General features: G+C 42.0%; 2 long non-coding RNA genes across 2 annotated transcripts; one reads left to right on the forward strand and one right to left on the reverse strand.

Annotated features, from left to right (window-relative positions):
- Positions 1-7112: 7112 nt before the first annotated feature.
- LOC138982811 (uncharacterized) lies at positions 7113-15737 on the reverse strand. Its single transcript, XR_011460980.1, has 8 exons — positions 15361-15737; positions 14769-14864; positions 14220-14314; positions 13362-13428; positions 12506-12599; positions 11656-11712; positions 11179-11272; positions 7113-7540 (listed from the first exon to the last, which is right to left on the reverse strand). It is a non-coding gene; the product is annotated as an uncharacterized lncRNA (long non-coding RNA).
- A 13-nt stretch (positions 15738-15750) lies between these two features.
- LOC138982812 (uncharacterized) lies at positions 15751-18673 on the forward strand. The gene is made up of 3 exons (XR_011460981.1): positions 15751-16762; positions 17148-17332; positions 18461-18673. It is a non-coding gene; the product is annotated as an uncharacterized lncRNA (long non-coding RNA).
- Positions 18674-21693: the final 3020 nt, after the last annotated feature.

Consider the following 21693-nt stretch of genomic DNA (forward strand, 5'->3'; position numbering starts at 1 on the left):
GCCTCAAGTTGTTATTTGCACAACCAATGCAACCAGCAATAGCCTCAGCAATACTGACCGTGAACAACAAAAAAGATCACAGTTTAAGTGCTCTTTATCAACAGCTAAATCCAAGGTAATTATAACAACTGTCAGAAAGAAAGAAAGAAAGAAAGAAAGACATAATTCCCTAATCCAATCAGTCGGTCATCTATATCTCCATCAATCAATACATTTCAAGTACTGAAGTAGTCCACCAAGAAATATTGCTGAACATTTGAAAGATCATATCACTGCTGATGACATACACAAGCACGACAACCAACAAACCAAACAGATGAATCAGAATGAAAAGAAGAAGACAAATTGGAATGCATTGGGAATGGATCGGGAGAGGGGAAAAAAAACCCATGAATTTTCCGACTTGGCCGAACGGGTCTTACTTGCCCAGTTGTACAGCCTGTGACGACGCCTTCGCAACGGGAAGGCCGTAACCTTTGACCCGGCTGTGCAACTTACGCTACCATTCAGTACCATGCAGTTACATCTTGGACACCCGGCCAGTACTGGCCGGGTGTCCAAGATGCATGCAGTTATACCCCCATTCCACACAACCGATCTAGCTTCCGTTCCCAGCCGTCCCGAGGACGGCTGCCACAACAATGAGACGCTGCGCAAACAGCCGTTTTTGGCATCTTTGGCAGCCGTCCTCAGGAAGCTCTCTTTCTCGGTTGCGCAACTGGACTTACACAACCCTTGACTACCACTACGGTACTATTTTCTTAACGGAGGCAGGCTTAAATCCCCTAGCATACCGACTCTACGAGCTGACTTATAGCTGAAGTTTGCTCGCTTTGAGAATCAAAACCAGAGCTCGTGAGTATGTTTTGGAACAGCTTCACATATTTACAGGAAAGACTATTGAGGAAGGAAGGAAACACAACGCAGATGGGGAGAAATGGTGACCTCCAAAAAGGGACAGAATAAGGCTGGGGATAAACAGAAAAAAATGTACAAAAAGATATATTGAATGAGAAAGGGGAATGCACCCCCCCCCCCTGCCCCGCCCGACTCTCTAAACTATGACCCCTCCCCTGCAACTTAAAACTCTGACCCCTCCCCTGCAACCTACCCCCCCCCCCCTCAACCCTCCAGTGAAAAAAAAAACAAGTCGCGTAAGGCGAAAATACAATATTTAGTCAAGTAGCTGTCGAACTCACAGAATGAAACTGAACGCAATGCCATTTTTCAGCAAGACCGTATACTCGTAGCATCGTCAGTCCACCGCTCATGGCAAAGGCAGTGAAATTGACAAGAAGAGCGGGGTAGTGTAGTTGCGCTAAGAAGGATAGCACGCTTTTCTGTACCTCTCTTTGTTTTAACTTTCTGAGCGTGTTTTTAATCCAAACATATCATATCTATATGTTTTTGGAATCAGGAACCGACAAGGAATAAGATGAAAGTGTTTTTAAATTGATTTCGACAATTTAATTTTGATAATAATTTTTATATATTTAATTTTCAGAGCTTGTTTTTAATCCGAATATAACATATTTATATGTTTTTGGAATCAGCAAATGATGGAGAATAAGATAAACGTAAATTTGGATCGTTTTATAAATTTTTATTTTTTTTTACAATTTTCAGATTTTTAATGACCAAAGTCATTAATTAATTTTTAAGCCACCAAGCTGAAATGCAATACCGAAGTCCGGGCTTTGTCGAAGATTACTTGACCAAAATTTCAACCAATTTGGTTGAAAAATGAGGGCGTGACAGTGCCGCCTCAACTTTCACGAAAAGCCGGATATGACGTCATCAAAGACATTTATCAAAAAAATGAAAAAAACGTTCGGGGATTTCATACCCAGGAACTCTCAAGTCAAATTTCATAAAGATCGGTCCAGTAGTTTAGTCTGAATCGCTCTACACACACACAGAGACACACACACACACACACGCACGCACATACACCACGACCCTCGTTTCGATTCCCCCTCGATGTTAAAATATTTAGTCAAAACTTGACTAAATATAAAAACACCAACCCGCATTCACACATAAAACCGACCAGCAATTAAGACTGAGTTCTGTCGTTTTCTTGTGCTTTTAGTGGCGGTGTTAATACCATCTACCAAATTTGTACTCCCAGTGTTAACGACCCATCTGACTCTAGCGACTGTGGCGACATGTCAGGTTGGTGTTCCATCGGAAACTGTCACCCCAGCAACTAGCAATGTGTCCCCGACCACGCCAAAATAACGACAGCGGGTTCCAGTTAATGTGAAACCGGCTCTTAATCTCTCTAATAGCATTTTCTTTCCACTTCCGGCAGCTGCGTGCGCCGTTCCGGAAGTGAAGAGAGCGAGAGAGACTGAAAAAGCGCCGCACAGTGGCGAATATGTCTTGTATGCTTGCCTGAGCGGGGGGATGGGGGGAGGAATGAGAGGGGGGGGGGGGGGTATGGGGGAATATCATCCTCGTTGGATTTTAAAGGCCCAGTCTGCCTCAAATGGTTTGCAGAACGATTTAAATCTTCTCATGAAAAAAAGCAGTTCTACCCTTATGAGACACACTTGCAAAAGTATTTAATAGTATTACATGACACAGTTCGTCTTAATGACTATTTAGCTTGCGTAAACCACACACACAATATTTCACCCCTAAGACATCATGAACCCGTGTCACACACTTTCTTTCTTTCTTACAATTTCGTCGTCAGTTTGTGATTTTAATGCGACTCGATGTATCTGCAATAGCTCGTAATTGTGTACCTCTTAATCTAAATGCAACAAACGACTGCGAGTCACACGAACTTATCGTCGGCGGTTGGCTTCAAACAAGCAAGCGATATGCAGAAAGTTCGTCTGTTTGCGGATACACGACCTTGCGTGATCAGCTTCCGGGCTACTTTTTTTTAAACTTTCAAAACTTCGAGTTGTACTGATCTTGTCTTGATGGAAAACTAAATCTTTTATGATTTAAAAATGATTGTGTTACAAGCTGTCAATTTATCCCAGCGAAGCTAATCGACTTGAGAAATGTTCACACCGATAATACATGATAAAGAAGGATTCGTTGTGCCCGATTATGGGCTGCAGTTGGAGATGGAAGTTCACCAAAAATTGGGACCATACTAACAAAAATACGGTGGGTAAAATTGGCGCCCCCATTTTTTCAGCAAACGCCACCCAAGGCCGCTTTGGACGGGTAGAAATTCCGTAGTTTCCAAGTCTATGGATAAAGCTCGCGTAAGAAGAATACGTCACGGTCGAAAGTCTTTGACGTCAATTAATGCATCATGACGTCATGCCTCCCTGTAGTCTTTCTCTCTCGCGCGGTGTGTGTGTTTGTGTTCATTTTGTGCACATGTGTTAGTGTTACTGTGTGTGTGTGTGTGTGTGTGTGTGTGTGTGTGTGTGTGTGTGTGTGTGTATTTGTGTGTGTGTGTGTGTGTGTGTGTGTGTGTGTGTGCGCACGCGTGCATGAGTCTGTACTCGTGTGTGTGTGAGTGTGTGTGTGGTGTGTGTGTGTGTGTAGGGGAAGGGCCCCTAATATGGACCACTTTTTGTTTATTGCTGATAACTAGCTTGTTTTCTTGCGAAGAAGTTTCATTTTGTGGTTGGTAGTCCTTCTCTCTTAGTTTAACCGTTAGGCCTAATTAGAGTGAAATAGCTTTGATAGACATTCAGCAAAAATCAAATACAGAAAAAAAAGGTCCATATTAGGAGCCTGGGCGCCCAATATGGACCAGTGAAGCGACCTTCACGAATCACTGTAAAAAGCCCCCTATATTTCAAAATAACATGATACAACTTAGTGTGCAAGTCAGACTAATTCAAATATGCTTTAGATTTAGCTGTTTCAGGTTGATGAGAGCATTATTTGAAGCACACCAGGAAACTGAAGAAGCTTATCAAAAACCGAGTGAAAATAAGTGAAATTATCAACTTCCACAAAAAAAAGACTATTTGTTATATTTTTTTGAAATCTCGAGGGCTAGTTACAGGTTATTTTCAGCAAGCTTCTTAATGAATTAATTAAAATTGCCTTTAGCTTTTATTTTCTTCGATTTGTTGAAGGTGGTCCATATTAGGGGACTCGCACATACTTTGAGGGTTTGCTATTATTTTTTGTTTGCAGTAGAAACTCGGGGTACACACTGCTAAAATGTAACAAATACGGTCTTAGCTGTCATATATAGCCATTTTTGTGTGATAAAAGCTTTGGCTGTGGACAGAAACGAGTTCGTTTTAGGCGGCAAATTTAGAGTGAACGCTGCCAAAAGTGAAAAAAAGAGAAAAAGCCCAATGGTTTTGAGGTTTGTGTTTCTGAAACTGTTTTGACATGTGCAATTTATCCAGAGAGGGTGAATAAAGCGAATACAATTGTTTTGAACGCTCTAGCGCCGTTAGTTTGTCAGAACAGGAGGTGGTCCATATTAGGAGCCGGTCCATATTAGGAGCCTTTCCCCTATTTGTGTGTGTGTGTGTGTGTGTGTGTGTGTGCGCACGCGTGCATGAGTCTGTACTCGTGTGTGTGTGAGTGTGTGTGTGTGTGTGTGTGTGTGTGTGTGTGTGTGTGTGTGTGTGTGTGTGTGTGTGTATTTGTGTGTGTGTGTGTGCGCACGCATGCATGAGTCTGTACTCGTGTGTGTGTGAGTGTGTGTGGGGTGTGTGTGTATTTGTGTGTGTGTGTGTGTGTGCGCACGCGTGCATGAGTCTGTACTCGTGTGTGTGCGTGAATGTGTGTGGTGTGTGTGTGTGTGCATAAGTGTATGTGTGTGCGTGTATGTGTGTTTGTTTGTAAAGGTGTGTATGTCCGTCTGTCCATATGTGCGTATGGGTGTGTGTTTTGTTTGTATGAAGTTTTTGTGAGAGAGTGAGTGAGTGCGTGTGAGTGAGTGTGTGTATGTGTGACTTGGGGTGTGTGTGTGTGTGTGTGTGTGTGCGTGCATTCGTGCGTGTGTGTGTGTGTGAGAGAGAGAGAGAGAGAGAGAGAGAGAGAGAGAGAGAGAGAGAGAGAGAGAGAGAGAGAGAGAGAGAGAGAGAGAGAGAGAGAGAGAGAGAGAGAGAGTTTCTTTCAGTCTGGGTGCGCGCATATCTTCATATGTTCTTGAGGATTCCGGGATATTCGTGCATGAACGTTTTTAGAATCAGTTCTTATTCAGTGTAAAATATATAAGACTTACTCGCTGTAGTTATATATTGCAAGCAGAAGCAAAAGCAAATTAAATTATGGTTTTGATGATGTGTGTGCGATGATGTGTTTTGCTCGTACAGACTATTACTGCAGTTCAACCAATGTTGGGGTTGGTTAAATAGTCTTGGTCAACACAAGAACTCCGTCTTTCTTGGGTGATGTACATCAAGAACGTCAAGCGCGTCGAGATGTAGAGGTTACATGCCGAGTCTCAGTGATTATCAAAAATAATGGTCGAAGTTAGCGGATCATGAAAAATGCGAGCTTCAGATCTGAATTCAGAAAACAACCAAACTCATGGATTTTATATTGAGATTCATGTGTTCAAGCCTGTAGTTGCTGGTTTAAATGCGGTATGGTTGTATTGTTTGCTCCAGAAATGTATATTTTGTACTTTAGAGTGTTCTGAACTTTTGAGTCGCAAAAAGTAGATCCACAATGTGTACAGTCTCTACCCATGAGCTATCGAGGATTCAGGCCCGTTGTTGGGTAAGTGATTTTGGTTGTTGGGTAAGTTACCGAAAAATAACTAGCCCTACAAGTTTACAGAGAGAAAGAAGCAGAGGGGGGGATAAGTAGAGGTTACATGCCGAGTCTCAGTGATTATCAAAAATAATGGTCGAAGTTAGCGGATCATGAAAAATGCGAGCTTCAGCGAACTAAGGTTCGCGAACCATGGTTTGTGTCTTAACTGGGTGAACTTGTTCGGCAAACTCAAGGACTAGTTCGGCCAGTTAAGACACGAAACCTGGATCGCCGACAAACGAGGGGAGCTCACTCCGAGTCGACAATAAAAGCAAGTAAGTTATTCCCCTTCCAAAAATGGCTGCCTCCAAGACGAAATCACCGATTGAGTGGTAACTCCGTGCTGGTTGTCGATTTGGGTCTCTCCTTCCCACTTGATCATGGTGCACGAAGCCTGGTAATCTTGAACTTTAGTGTGTTAAATTCATAGCTCAGAATCGAGTGGCATACTTTACTTATTTTAGATCCAAGTACCTGTAATCAAGCCCAAGAACATTTAATATTTTATCATGAAATTAATTGACGGATTAAGCTCCAAACCTAAGCATAATTAATCAATTTGGTTGTTTGATCGGCGAAAATGGCGTAGGTTGTCAACCAAGGGACTTCAATTACACGACAAAGTTGCCTCCCCTGTCCGCTGACACGGATAATTCCTTCTTTGACGCATGTAATTTGTAAACAAAATGCATTCGTACCAGAGTACGCTATGATTCGTACAGTTCATCGGAGTTCATTCCGTGACTTTAAAGGGATCTAAAAGACTTGTTATGATTACAAGTGCAGGTTCTCCAAATTTGGAGGCTTGAATGCCTCTGAATTATGAGCTATGAATTTAACACATTAAAGTTCAAGATTACCCGAAGCCTTCTATGTCATTTACCCTCCTGGGTTAAAGGTTATAAATTGATTCGAGAAAATAACATGACTGGTATGGACTGATCATTGTGTCTACCGTGGTTCTATGGGAAATGCTACACAAAAAAACTTGCCTGTGAAAAGGGAAAGACGGTGACCAAAAATAAATGATGATAGCGATATTTCTAATTGTGGATCAGCAGAGTCGAGAAGCATACATGATGTTTACCAAAGTGTGTGTGCGTGTCTGTCTGTCCACGTGTGTGTTTGAGCTCTTTTCGGTACAGAATATGAGTTTGGGGATTGAGTGAAGAGGGAGACCTAAAAAAAAAACTACTCGGGATTTTGGTTCTTTTTATCACAATTCAGTCTGTTTTAATTTTCAAGTTATATCATAAATTTTCTATTTGCACTGATACACTGGAATCCCTTGTGGGTGTATTGCTTTGAGGGTCTACAAATAATACTACTGAACCAAAATCATCCTGTTTCTTTACGTTTTGAGCAATTGGTCTTGGTTTTTGTTTTTGAAAAATTTGATTCCTCTTCATTCTTCTCAAAAAAAAGCTTTCATTGCGATAAACAAAACATTACTGGATAGACGTTTTCTTGGAGAACGTCTGTATTAGCAAGCATTTAAAGTAGGAGGACGATATGGAACGTACGATAAAAGGATGTGCTTTAGCTTTCTGTCTCATCATTTATAAATGTTGCCCTTCAATCACACACACACACACACTTTTGATCCAGCTCCAACCATATTTCATAAGGCTTTATTCAGGGTTGTCTCTTGTTCTTAAACATCCGATTTCTAAGCACACGTCTGTGCTGAGAATATGAACATGAACCGATATGAACATCAATGTCAGCCGCCTTTTTATTATGAAATAATGTTCATTTGTGTTCCAAACACTTCCGAAGAATACTTGTTGGTGTGTCTTCAGTCGCCCTGACATCATCACAACTCGACCCTGTCCTGCAAAAATACAAATATGTACAGGGTGACACCCAAACATTCAACCCAAACAAATGCTTATTTCTTTTACATCTGTTGACCGAATTAGTTATCTTTCTTTTTTTCTTTCTTTTTTTTTTGGTCCCTGTCCTGTCCTGTCTTGTCATGCCTTGTCTTGTCTTGTCATCCCTCTATTGGCCTACTGGCAACCTTTTCCTAACTTGTCTTGTCTTGCCATGTCTTGTCTTGTCTTGTATTGTATATACATTTAGCATACATTTGGGTAAAGGTTTGCGAACAGGTAAGGGGTGTAAGAGAGACAGAGACAGAGACAGAGACAGATGGTGGTGGTCTATGTTACATTATACAGGTCAACACAGTTGCAAGTTCATAGGTTAAAGGCTGCCCTTTTCGTAGCGTTCATTAATTAATTCCTATTGTTTACATGTGCCAATAATGTTATAAAACTGTACCTAAGGGGATATAATAACGATTGGCTGTAGCTTTCGAAAACAGAAAAAATTATTTCAGTATTGCAAAGTGGTGTTGATAGTGTCGAATGTAAACAGAACAGTCTCAAAGTGAAAGTGGATGTTTTCCGGAAATTGCGAAGTTAACAAGAATACAGAAAAGCGCGCTTTCCTGCTTAGCACAATCCGCTACCGCGCTAATCTGGCGTGTCAATATCACTACGTTTTGCACGTGGAAGGTGAGCGATTTTCTTCACGCAGGGATTGACGAATCTGTACTGTCTGTGTTGACGGTCTAAAAATAGCCCTGGAGAACTGTTTCTAAAGATAGCAATAAACTTTATTAAGAATTGATTATTTCTTGTAATTGGTAAGGACTTCAAACCTAAAACTTTGCAGGAAGCTTAATTTATACATCCCCGCAACGATGGGAAAAGCCCTGGAAGTAAGTAAACTAATTAAATAGGACTTTGTCAGCCTTTAAATGAGGGGTTATTGTGTATAGTGAGGAAATAATTTTCTGATGTATTTTTAATTCATTATTGGTGTTTTATGCAAAACGTAAGGTCAATATTGAAAGTTTAAAAAAAGTACTGCCCTCACATTAATACGAAGGCGGGATCACAGCTGGATAAGACAAGGTACGGCAATTTCGACCCGGAGGTCTCTTTCAGGGCGCACAGAGGATGAGACAACACATGAGAAAAAAAGAAAAAACCACAGATAATAGCACACGGAAGGAACGATTACAGCAGTTATAATTAAATTACTTTGTGGGTCAGGGTTTTTTAGGAGTACAGGGGAAACCCCTTTTAAGACCTTAAAAAATGTGAGAAAATCAAGTCTTAAAATGGAAGGGGTCTAAAAATGGGGGTAATTTATAGAGGTTATGAACAGAACATCTTCTTCTTCTTCAGCGTTCCAGAAATTCTGGTGACGTGTGAGCTTGTTTGCCCATTTGGGTTCCCCACACTATACTCTGCGAGCATAGTCAGCTTCACTCCGCTTTCGTTGAGTAGGCATGCTGGGTATTTTCGTGTTTCCATAACCCACCGAACTCCGACATGGTTTACATGATCTTTTCCGTGCGCACTTGGTCTTGTGCTTGCGTGTACACACGAAGGGGATTAAGTCACTAAGCAGGTCTGCACATAAGTTGACCTGGGAGATCGAAAAAATCTCCACTCTTAACCCACCAGGCGGCAGCAGCGACCGGGATTCGAACTCACGACCTCCCGATTAGGAGGCCGACGTCTTACCACTGCGCGCCACTTCACCCGTCACAGAACATCTAAAGAAGCAAGATCTTAAAAAGGAGGAAGTCTGAAATGAATGGGTCTGAAAGGGGGGTTGCCATGTTTATCGGAGCAGGAAACTCTTCCAGAGTGAGGCCCCTTTGTTGGTTTCACTGCGTCCGCATTGTGAACAGCAGTTATGAGAAATTCGAAATGAGAAATGGCGCTTACGGCTAAAAACAAACTCAGACAAGAAGAGCAAACGCTCGATCGAGTCACTTTCGCAGTTCTGAATATTATATGAGGCATCAGATGGACAGGAAGAAATTGCTATTCACAACACAATGAGTCACGTTCACATAAAATTTGAGCCCGGTCACTTTTATAGTTTCCGAGAAAAGCCCAACGTTAAGTTGTGTGTTGCCGAACAGAAAGGCTAGTTATCTCCCTTGTTTTTCTGATAACGTTCGTAAAAGGCTACAGATGTAAATACTTTGATGTAAAGAATAATCCTACAAAGTTTCAATCACATCCGATGAACTTTGTCAAAGATATAAAATGTCTAATTTTTCCTTTGACGCTGACCTGTGACCTTGAAAAAGGTCAAAGGTCAACGAAACCATCGTTAAAGTGTAGAGGTCATTGGAGGTCACGACTAAACAAAATATGAGCCCGATCGCTTTGATAGTTTCCGAGAAAAGTCCAACGTTAAGGTGGTGTCTACGGACGGCCGGCAGTCGGACAGACTAACACTGACCGATTACATAGAGTCACTTTTTCTCAAGTGACTCAAAAAATCAATTCTGCGTTCTTGATAGCAATTTCGTCCAGCTTTTGCTTTTCTTATTTTTCTCTATCGTCCAAGCCCATAAAATCGAACAAAGCGGATTGCGTTTGGATTTCCCTCTTTCAGATGACTAAGATTGCCCCCCTTGGATCGTTCCGTGTCAAGGCCAGTTGTACTGGCCGTGTGTTCAAGATGAAAAACTATTGGCTGTTGTGTTGGTTTCCTGCAATTGAATAGATAAAAAACCCATGCATCCTTAAAAGGCACAGTCCTTCCCATGCAAACAATTCGGCTCACGCTACCTGGCAGGCTTTTACATAGAATAACACCTCCCCTTATCTACGGCACATCCCAAAACTCTACAACCTGAGTGCTTTGGGTGATCAGTAAATTTTTATATTTTTTCTTTTTTTGTGAATTCATTTCATTAAAAAAATAATTCCACAATTCATCAAATTCCAGCTGAGCAGAATGGCTTTCACAATGGTGACTTGGCCTCTAAAGGTACCCTCCGTAAAGAGTGAGAAATTTTCAAATAGTTTATTTTTGCGTGGTTTATCTTACCCCTGAGCCATCGTGAACCCGTGTGATCTAGTATCCTTTTTTCACAATGTAGTCGTCAGTTTGTAATTTGAATGCGACTCGCAGTAAGCTTATCTGCAATAGCACGTTATTGTGTACCTCTGAATCTTAATGAAACACACGGCTGTGGTTCACAAGAACTCCAGCGATGGCTTTTGGCTGTTCACAGCCAGAGGAACTGGCAATAGGCATAAACCATCGTCTGCTACGAGAACCACGACCTGGCGTGACCCTGCTTCCGGGCTTTCTTTTTTCCAACTTTTAAAACTTCGAATTGTACTGATCTTGTCTTGATGAAAAAATAATTCTTTTGGGATTCAAGAATGTTTGTGTAAGAAGCTGTCAATTTATTATTTAGATTTTAAAAGTTAGGTCTAGCACCAAAACCCACCGTGGTCAGACAATCGGCAAAATTAATTATTTGAAAATTGCTTGCTCTTTACGTAGGGCACCTAGGACGTTCCCGTTCGGTGAGCGTTGAAATGGAAGGGTGTTTGTACTGTGTGTAAAAGCCTGACAGTATCTGTGATGGTTTACAGGAGGCGTGCTGTGCCTTTAATCAGCTCTGTGTGTTTAAAAAGTTACCTTGATCATTCTGACATGCTCTTGCTCAAATTACACTCCACACAATATTGTGGACTCCATTGATAGACGCTGTGGTGCATGGGAGAACTGCATTCTGAGGAAACGAAAAAAATATACACTGAGGAAGAACAGTCACAACAACATTTGCAGCAGTAACAGGCTATATAATTGTATTCAAAGAACACTTAAATAAGGTAAAAGGAAAATCAGTGTTGTGTCAGTAAATTTGATTTGGGGGAGATGGAAGGATGGTTGTGGGGGTTTAGAGGGGGCGATAGAAGGATAGTTGGGAACCGGTGAAGGTGGGGTGGCTATCTACACAGTTTGATATCATTCAGCAAGCCCATTTCATTTAGATGTATCATGTAATGACTGGTACAATGTTTAATTTATCAAAAAAGGCAGTAACTCTGTAATGCATTAATTATGTGAACCAACTTCTCCATAAACTAAATAAAGATCAGTTTAAAAAGTTACCTCTTTCATTCTGGAATCTTTTTGGTCCCATCACAGCTCAGACTCAATGGACAGATACTGTAGTGATGAAAAAAAAAACCCAGCATTTTAAGGGAGAACAAGAGTTATGCAGAGAGGAAAAACAGTAATGAGTAAGAACAACAGCAGCAGCATACGTCAATACTCTTATTCCACATAACACTATCACTGAATGACTGATTCAGTAACTAAATCCCAGTGAAGTGCAAGTGATCCAAATTATAAAAACAACGCCCAAACGAAAAGGTAGAATGGTGACTTCCGTTCGATTTCAAGTTAAACTTTTCACTTTTCCGAGCAAGACAACTGCGAAAAAAAAAAAGAGATCAAAAAGGAAATAGGGCGCTTTTTTTTTAGACACCCCTTTTTACGTCCAGCTTCTTTTGGTGGAGATTCAAGTTACAGACACATGTGAAATTCATTAAGCAAAAAGGTTCCCACTATGCACTGCCACAGAACACAACCAGGTTATTAATGTGCGGTACAGTGTATAATTATGTTTAAGTAAAAGGATGCCCTTCTTTTGTTTAATTGGAGCATCTATGATGTCTGACATTTTGGTTCTAACGGTAAGGAACGTATGTTTAGGCTCTAATAAGGACAGTTTGTCTTGTCAAAAGCCTCATGCATATTCCTTCCTCCCCATGCAAGACTTTCTTTTATTTGAATATCTGCCTTTTATAGTACAAAAATCAAATAAAAAGGTCGCAACCTCACACTCTTTATGTGGAGAAAGACCCTGACTGTTGCAGTATGTTATGCATTTGAAAACATCTGAAATTGTGTACTTGAATTCTACAGTTTGATCAGTTCTGTGTGTTTAAAAAGTTACCTTGATCATTCTGACATGCTCTTGCTCAAATCACATCCCAGACAATATTGTAGACTCCATTGATAGACGCTGTGGTGCATGGGAGAACTGCATTCTGAGGAAACGAAAAAAATATACACTGAGGAAGAACAGTCACAACAACATTTGCAGCAGCAACAGGCTATATAATTTTATTCAAAGAACACTTAAATAAGGTAAAATGAAAATCAGTGTTGTGTCAGTAAATTTGATTTGGGGGAGATATAGGGGGATATAGCTCAGTTGGTAGCGCGCTGGATTTGTATTCAGTTGGCCGCTGTCAGCGTGAGTTCGATCCCAGGTTCGGCGGAAATTTATTTCACAGAGTCAACTTTGTGTGAAGACTCTCTTCGGTGTCCGAACCTCCCCCCGTGTACACTACATTGGGTGTGCACGTTAAAGATCCCACGATTTACAAAAGGGTCTTTCCTGGCAAAATTGCTTAGGCACAGTTAATAATTGTCTACCTATACCCGTGTGACTTGGAATAATAGGCCGTGAAAGGTAAATATGCGCCGAAATGGCTGCAATCTACTGGCCGTATAAAATTTCACTTCACACGGCATCACTGCAGAGCGCCTAGAACTGTACCCACGGAATATGCGCGATATAAGACTCATTGATTGATTGATTGATTGATTGAGATGGAAGGATTGGGGTGGGGGTTTAGAGGCGGGGATAGAAGGATAGCTGGGAACCGGGGAAGGTGGGGTGGCTAACACAGTTTGATCATGTAATGACTGGTACAATGTTTAATATATCTAAAAAGGCAGCAACTCTGTAATGCATTATGTGAACCAACTTCTCCATTAACTAAATAAAGATCAGTAAAAGTTACCTCTTTCATTCTGGAATCTTTTTGGTCCCATCACAGCTAGCTCAGACGCAGACTCAATGGACAGATACTGTAATGATGAAAAAAACACCAGCATTTCAAGGGAGAACAAGAATTATGCAGAGAGGAGAAACAGTAATGAGTAAGAACAGCAGCAGCAGCAGCAGACTTAATACTCTTACTCTACATAACACTCTCACTGAATGACTGATTCAGTAACTAAATCCCAGTGAAGTGCAAGTGATCAAAATTACTGATGTAAAAACAGAGAGAGAGAGAGAGAGAGAGAGAGAGAGAGAGAGAGAGAGAGAGAGAGAGAGAGAGAGAGAGAGAGAGAGAGACAGACAGACACAGACAGACAGGCAGAGACAATGCGAATGTGTGTGTGTGTGTGTGTGTGTGTGTGTGTGTGTGTGTGTGTGTGTGTGTGTGTGTGTACATGGGAAATGCAGTGCCATTGAAAACAAACACTTGCTTCATTTAAATATCAACAGTTATACAACATGAGGCACTAGAAAAGTTGTACATGAAAATAAATGTTGCTCTTGCTGATGGAAAAAGAGCAGGGGGAGAGGGTCGATGTTGCTTGCACTTGCAGATAATTATGCACTAACATCCAGCTGTTTTTCTGGGTGTTATGTTATGTTATGTTATGTTATCAGACTGGTACTTAGGCTGTTAAGCCTTTGTCTGATCTTTTGATCAGTTGCTATCCTCGCCTAACTTTGGGCTAGGTAACCTACACGATCTTTTGACCGTGGCCTATTGGGTGTACTGTAACCCTGTAATGTTTAAGCAGAAATGTTTGTGGATCACGTTATGCTTCTGCTTTTAGATCAGTTTGAGTATTTGCAATATTACCTGGATCATTGCTGCATCCTCTTGATCACATCACATTTGAGACTTTGACCTATATAGACTCCATGGGCAGACGCTGAAGTTATTACAAGGGCATTCTGAAAAATGATAATACAAATGCAGAGATGTAGAACTTTACATTACACTTACAGAAGCAAAAACCAGAGAGCTGATTTATACAGGTAGAGAGAGAGAGAAAGAGAAGAAGAAGTAAAAGAAAAAAGAGAGCATAGAAAGAGAGAGGGGGTGGGGGATGGGGCAAAGGGAGTGTGTAATGTGACGTGAGGAAGGGGAAGAGCAATGGAAAATGAAACTCTCAGTACTTTTAATTTATATTAACAGTTATGGAACTATTTGAGCACTCCCCATAACCACAAACAAGGTACAGACGTTGCACGGAAGGGTTGGACTGGAGAGTGTTGTTATGGGTTTAGGGTGGTGCTGGGGCGGAGTGTGTATGTAACTTGATAATAATAAGCATGATCAGTTAGAGCTAACAACTATCTTGATCTTCACAGACATAAATTGCACAATGATTTCACCAGCATGTACCTTTATTTTTGCCCTTGAGTTAGGTGGAAGACAATGTTGAGTGGTGAACGCAAGTTGTATTGATCACTTGGTCATCCTGCGGTCCGGACCATTGATCTGCACATTGCACCAGCACAAACAAACACAATGTTATGATCTCAATCAGCCTGCATGGTCAATCATGAATCTAAGAGTAAGAACACAAACACTGTCCAGATCTAATTGAAAACGAGATCATCATTACTTGGGAAATTCAATGAAAATCTAGCAGTCAACGAAGCAGATAGATCTGTCCTTGCGATTGTTGTTGCAAGCAGATAAATGTGTGAACTTCCTTAATATCTCAACGTTATCATTCAACATATTGATATTTTGCCTGATGGATGTTGTGCCGATGAGATAAACAAACAATCAAAATCAAAGTCATAAACTTTTGAAGAAAAAAATTAAACAAATTGAGCAGAAAGAATCTAGCTTACTGCTGTGCTGATTTCGACAAAATCAATGCGTTTACATGCCGAAGTCATTCCTGCTTTTATTCATATCATACTAGATGATCCTAATGCACAACAATACGAAAACGAGCTCAGCGAAATGAGTCACACTGCCTCACCTGCACTAACACAATGCTGCAGAAGTGAAGGTCGTCTACGACTGGAAATTTCGAAGTCGAACAGCGGCGTTTTTTCACTCTCAGCGGTTGTCTTGCTCGGAAAAGTGAAAAGCTTAACTTGAAATCGAACGGAAGTCACCATTCTACCTTTTCGTTCAAGCGTTGTTTTTACAAAATCTCAGAAAATGTAATTTTGACTTGGGTGATTTCGTCCGCCATTGAGATTCAGTTTTTCAATAATTTGTCTTCCTCCTTGGCAGAAGAGTCAAAGGTTCGGCCCGATCTTCAAGGTTCCCAAGACATGACTTGCAAACCCCGAACCTAGTTCGCCGAACCCCCCAAACCTAGTTCGAAAACTCAGGTTCGTCCGGTTAAGAACCAGGGGCCGGTTTCATATACCGCTCTTATCCTAACTTAGGAGCTCTTAAGGGGTCAAGATGAGGTTAAGAGCAAAGTTAAGATAGGTGCGTTTCACGGACCGCTCTTTGGCCAAAGAGCGCTCCTATGTCGCTCTTAACATAGGGCAGCCCCCCCCCAGCCCTAAGTTAGGTAAGAGCAGACAGAAGCGCCCCCAACTTGCAAGGGAGATAATTTTAATCCTAAAAATGGCGGCCGTAAATGAGACTGTGAGTCGACTCGACTCGTGCATCATTTTGCGATATAACATGCGCCATCAACACATTTTCGTCACCGCACGGATCCGCGGAATGCCCAAGACGATAAGGAGAGTGCCGCACGCTTTCATTTGTCAAAGCATGGACTCCTCTTTGAAATATGTTGACAAGAGTGTGGACGGTATGCAGTTTAGCACTTACAAGCACCCGCGAAGACTATGATTGCACCGTTTTCTGCGTGATTGATGTCTGTCAGTCCATGCACGGCGACATATTCTACATCAGCAAGGAAACGAGTCTTCGCTGCATCCACCGAATGTATATTCTGCCTTGCACGACGAGTGTGAACCCGACAGGAAGCGGCTAACCACACGTACTCGTGAGCAATTCCAGATAGCTTGTACTTGTAGTGCACTTTTTCGGCGTGTTTGTGGTGCTGTTTACACACATTTTCGAATAACAGTCTATCAGTCAGTCAATCAATCAGCCGTGACGGCTTCTACAGGCATTGAAGTAGTTGGTGACGAACATCTTTGGACCGTGTGTCGTGTTGTTCTATGGCCAGGGTGTGAAAAGGGTACCATGATTTTAAATGAGAGTTGGGTGTGTCCTGCAATCCAAGCACCTCTGGGCTTGTTCATATACGGTGACATTGGCTACATCTTGACACCCTGAATACTCAGTCACACCCTATATCTACAGCAGTGCTCCAAGCAGGTTAACTCAACACGTGAACTAGACACGTCAGCAAGACACGTCAGCATTGTTTCCTGTCATGATGAAAAAAGGTAATGTTTGGAATAGATCTAAAGCATAATTGATCAAATGTTCCTTTCAAGGCATGCTACTTTTCAGATTGTGTTTGGGAATGTTGTTGCAGAAAATGTCAAGGTTATAAAACAGCTTGCATGAGAGAGAAAACATTAGAGCAGAAAAGGCATGTTTGAAACTTAAATCATAAATGGGTTGTTATTGTTAATCAGCACCATATTATAATTTATATACTGACTGTGCTCGTTGTAAGTTTGACTTGGTAGCTGTGCTGACAGTGTTGTCTTAGTATCATCTGCACTGCAGATCTGTGCAGCGTATTCACCTGGTAATTGTAAATGCATACAAGCAAACACTGAAACATTCAGCAAACGCTCATAATTTTCTTTCTTGTATCACCAGAGAATAAACTTCATCACCGTCTGCATCGTCTGGCACCACCATGCTCTCCTCCAGTGTCATCTTCTACCCGTGGACACTAACATACAGAACTTTACCAAAGCAAGGGCAGAGACAATGAGGAATGCCAATGAAAGCATAAGTCTTAGTGAACGTGGTGTGCAAGAAAAGACTGGACATCATTTCAGGTAAATATGTTATGCTTGTAATATGATACTCATTCAGTCATTGACAATTCTGTAGAACATTTGGAAAACAAAAGAAGAGGCGTTCTGGGATCACATAGTACTAACTTGTGTAATAGTTGTAGTAGTATGCATACACGTTGAAAGAGATGTGTCAAAACGTATTGTTCTCACACACAGTGACACACACAAAAACTGGACAGTGAGTAAGAAGAATGCTGTTTCAGTGTTTGACTTCTTTTTTAAACTTTTATCTGAAACTTTGACTTTAAATTTTACTACTCCTTGATATCAACAAAACTGATTCTTAAGTGACAATAACTAGTAATTTACTAGTACTAAAAACATGTATTTACGCTGTTATTGTTAACGTGGGGGGGGGGGGGGGGGGGGGGCATAGATTGTGAGGAGAATAGAACATGCTCTAGGGGATTTCAAGAAATTGTGCTAATTTGTAATTCAGTTGGTTTGTTCCATTTCCTGAATTGTTAGCCTTGTCTGATTCATTTTAAAGGACTGAGTCATTGCTGATATACAGAGCTTTCTTTTAATTGTTTAACCCCTCTAAATTAACGCAAGACCTCATGTTTTTTACTGCTGAAGCGATTGACACCTGCATCAGCAGTAATGGCAGAACACAAAGTACAAAAGTTAACCAAAGAAGACACCCTGTTCTGGACAGATAATTGATCTTCTTCTTCATGTATGTAAACGTTGCCAAAGCGCTTTGAGCTGTGAAGAAGCGCTATATAAATGTTCTATTTTCATTATTATTATTATTGTGTCTATCCTGAACTTGAGTTGATTTTTAAGTGGTACTTTGTGTTTTTTCGGGTCAATTTTTGGGGCATCCTTTTTTGAGCAGCGGAAGAGTGTGCCACATTTCCAAGTGAAGTGCCTTTAATGGCGTATAAAGTTTGAACAAAATGATTCGGGAGTGATTTTTTTTTAAAGTACACAATTTGTACAGATAAAATGGTTTGCTAAGTGTAGTATGAATAAGAGCAAGTTTTAGAATTACTCACTGTCTTCTCTTTTTCTTGTAAGATTATGTGGTGAAACTGCTCTGTTGCTAACATTAATACAAGAAACCTTCTGCTCTTATGACTATGTTGCTGTTCCTTGTTCAAGGGCCTCTACCCACACACTGATGCTGACACTCATTGAGGGGCCAACTACCAACACTGATTGTGATACTCGCTGAGGGGTCGACTACCAACACTGAGGCTGACGCTCGCTGAGGGGCCAACTACCAACACTGATGGTGATACTCGCTGAGGGGTCGACTACCAACACTGATGGTGATACTCGCTGAGGGGTCAACTACCAACACTGAGGCTGACACTCGCTCACGGGCCAACTACCAACACTGATACTGACACAACACTGATGCTGACACTCGCTGAGGGGTCGACTACCAACACTAAGGCTGACACTCGCCGAGGGGCCAACTACCAACGCTGATGCTGACACTCGCAGAGGGGCCAACTACCAACACTGACCCTGATACTCTCTGAGGGGCCAACTACCAACACTGATACTGACGCTTGCTCAGGGGCCAACTACCAACACTGATGCTGACGCTTGCTCACGGGTCAAGTACCAACACTGATGTTGACGCTTGCTCAGGGGCCAACTACCAACACTGATGTTGACGCTTGCTCAGGGGCCAACTACCAACACTGATGTTGACGCTTGCTCAGGGGCCAACTACGAACACTGATGTTGACGCTTGCTCAGGGGCCAACTACCAACACTGATGTTGACGCTTGCTCAGGGGCCAACTACCAACACTGATGTTGACGCTTGCTCAGGGGCCAACTACCAACACTGATGCTGACGCTTGCTCAGGGGCCAACTACCAACACTGTATGTAGTGGCCACTGTGTAACCTCCCTTGCACAAAACAACAAATTTTATATTTAAAATGGTTAAAGGAATTTTTTAAGCATTTACATTAATTATGCCAGGAACAGTCTGCAGACACAGAAGTATACAGTGGTTTTGTCAATATTAGTTAGCAGTTAAAACATGTCCAACGTTCATATTCTATTTCTATACTACCTGTCAACAACAACAAACTAAGCAAACGCGTTTGAGGGCAGATCATTTTAATAAGGCCATTTATTGTAAAACCAATTATAAGACTGAAAAGGCCATTCATTGTCCTATGTTATATAGAAAACAGATTTAGTTTACGCGAGGTACTGTTTATAAAGTAGAACCTACAAGACTAGCATCCCCAACAATCAAATTCGCAAAATCAAGTTTAACGTGTTAAAATCGACATATACTGTTCAAAAAAAGAAACGCATAGTTGCTACTTGCCAAATTTGTTTTATTTTTAGAAAAAATTAACAGAAAATCCAATATTTAGATTATTTGTTTGAAATTTGGTATGGACACAGTTGAATGCACACACAGTTCATTTGCATCTTCAAATCAATCAGTCAATCAATACGATTGGGTGCCGGGGCTGTCAAGTCAGTAAGGGGTGTGACTGCCTTGAGCAGCAACAACTGCCCGGCACCTTCTGGGCATGGACTGGATCAGATGCCGGATATCTTGCTGTGGGATGGTGTCCCACTCCTCCTGAAGTGCCTGCAATAGATTGCGGTGATTTGCCGGCGCTTCTTCTCGCCTGCGCACACGTCTGTCCAATTCATCCCAGAGGTGTTCTATCGGGTTCATGTCTGGCGACATGGATGGCCAGGGAAGCACCTGGACATGGTGGTCGGTGAGGAACTGGGTGGTGAGTCGTGCTGTGTGCGGGCGAGCGTTGTCCTGCTGGAATATGGCATCCTGGTCAGCCAGAAGAGGAAGGGCGTGTGGGCGCAGAATTTCCTCCACGTATCGCTGGGCAGTTATGCGCCCTTGGACGTGCACCAGGGTGCTCCTTCCAGCGGTATTGATCGCCCCCCACACCATGACGCCTCCACCACCATGAACGGGTGCCTCATCCACACAGTTGGGCGCGTAACGTTCGTTTACTCTCCGGAAGACCCTCCTCCGACCATCATGTCGCTGGAGCAGGAAGTAGGACTCGTTGCTGAACCACACGTGTCTCCAGTGATTCCGGACGGTCCAGCGAAGGTGCTGGTTGCCCCACTGCACTCGGTTCTGGCGATGGCGGCGGGTGAGGACAGCGAGCTCTCAAACCAGCTTCATGCAGGCGGTTCCGCACGGTCTGGTCCGATAATCGGTGTGGCCCGGGGAGAGCCTGGACAGAAGATGAGGCCGACAGGAAACGATTCCGGAGGTGGCGGAGCCGTATGAAGCGGTCGTGAGCAGCAGTTGTCGCCCTTGGTCTTCCCGCTCGTGGCAAGTCAGCAACGGAGCCAGTGGCTTGAAACCTGACCCACAGTCTACTGATGGTGCTCTGGGACACGTGGAAGTGCCTGGCGATTGCACTTTGACTTTGGCCTGCTTGTAAACGACCCAATGCAATTTGGCGGTCTTCTCTGCTCAATCGGGCCATCTTTCGTCGCTGAATTGTCGTCTGATTTCTTTGTGGCGAACAATCCGCTTTTATGGGTTTTGGAAGACATGGTGAGAGCTCAATATTCCCCAAGTTTCACGAGATTACACTGAAGCATGACGAGTGGTCATGCCAAATGAGCAATTTTGACATTGTAGCCACTGATAACGCATGCGTCACGTGCAGAGCTCACTTGTGGCAATGGACGAAAGGTCGACGACCAGATAAACATTTTCTGCAGTTTGGTGGATATCCTTGTAGCCATATAACTAAATTAACCAAATATTACAAGCTATGCGTTTCTTCTTTAGAACAGTATACTATCAAAACTGCTGAAAGGAAACCTGTTGTGCATGTTATTAGAAAGAAAAATTAAATATGCATCCAAACAGTCAGCTTAGTTTACATATCTTGTCTAACAATGGCGTAATGGCATGATGAACGGTATGTAATTCTTCTGAGAAGCCGTAAAATGCGGTTTCTGGGGCCATTTTAGTGGGTAATCAGAAGAAATCCAGCACATTTAATAAATTTCTCAATGCATTGCCTTCAAACGTCTGGTAATTTATGCTAAGACATGTCGTTAAGTACATCAAGTTATTCGAGAGATTAGGTTTGCTTTTATTTGACATGCCAGAAAGAGTCCTTAAAATAGTCGGTTGGTCTAACTCTAAGCTGACTCATCAAACAAATTTAATTTGTTGCTATTTTCAACTTCAAATAAACCAAATACTCAAATTTCATGTACATATTTTATCAGACATGGATGGTATAAGGATTTCAAAGCGAAAGTAATCTTTAAGAAGTGGACTATTTTCACAGCGCTGAGCACAAATAGCCCACATCAAGCTCACTGCTGAACATTTAACTGCTAGCTGCTGAGCAG

Source organism: Littorina saxatilis, linkage group LG12 (assembly GCF_037325665.1).
Source record: "Littorina saxatilis isolate snail1 linkage group LG12, US_GU_Lsax_2.0, whole genome shotgun sequence".
NCBI lineage: Eukaryota > Metazoa > Mollusca > Gastropoda > Littorinimorpha > Littorinidae > Littorina > Littorina saxatilis.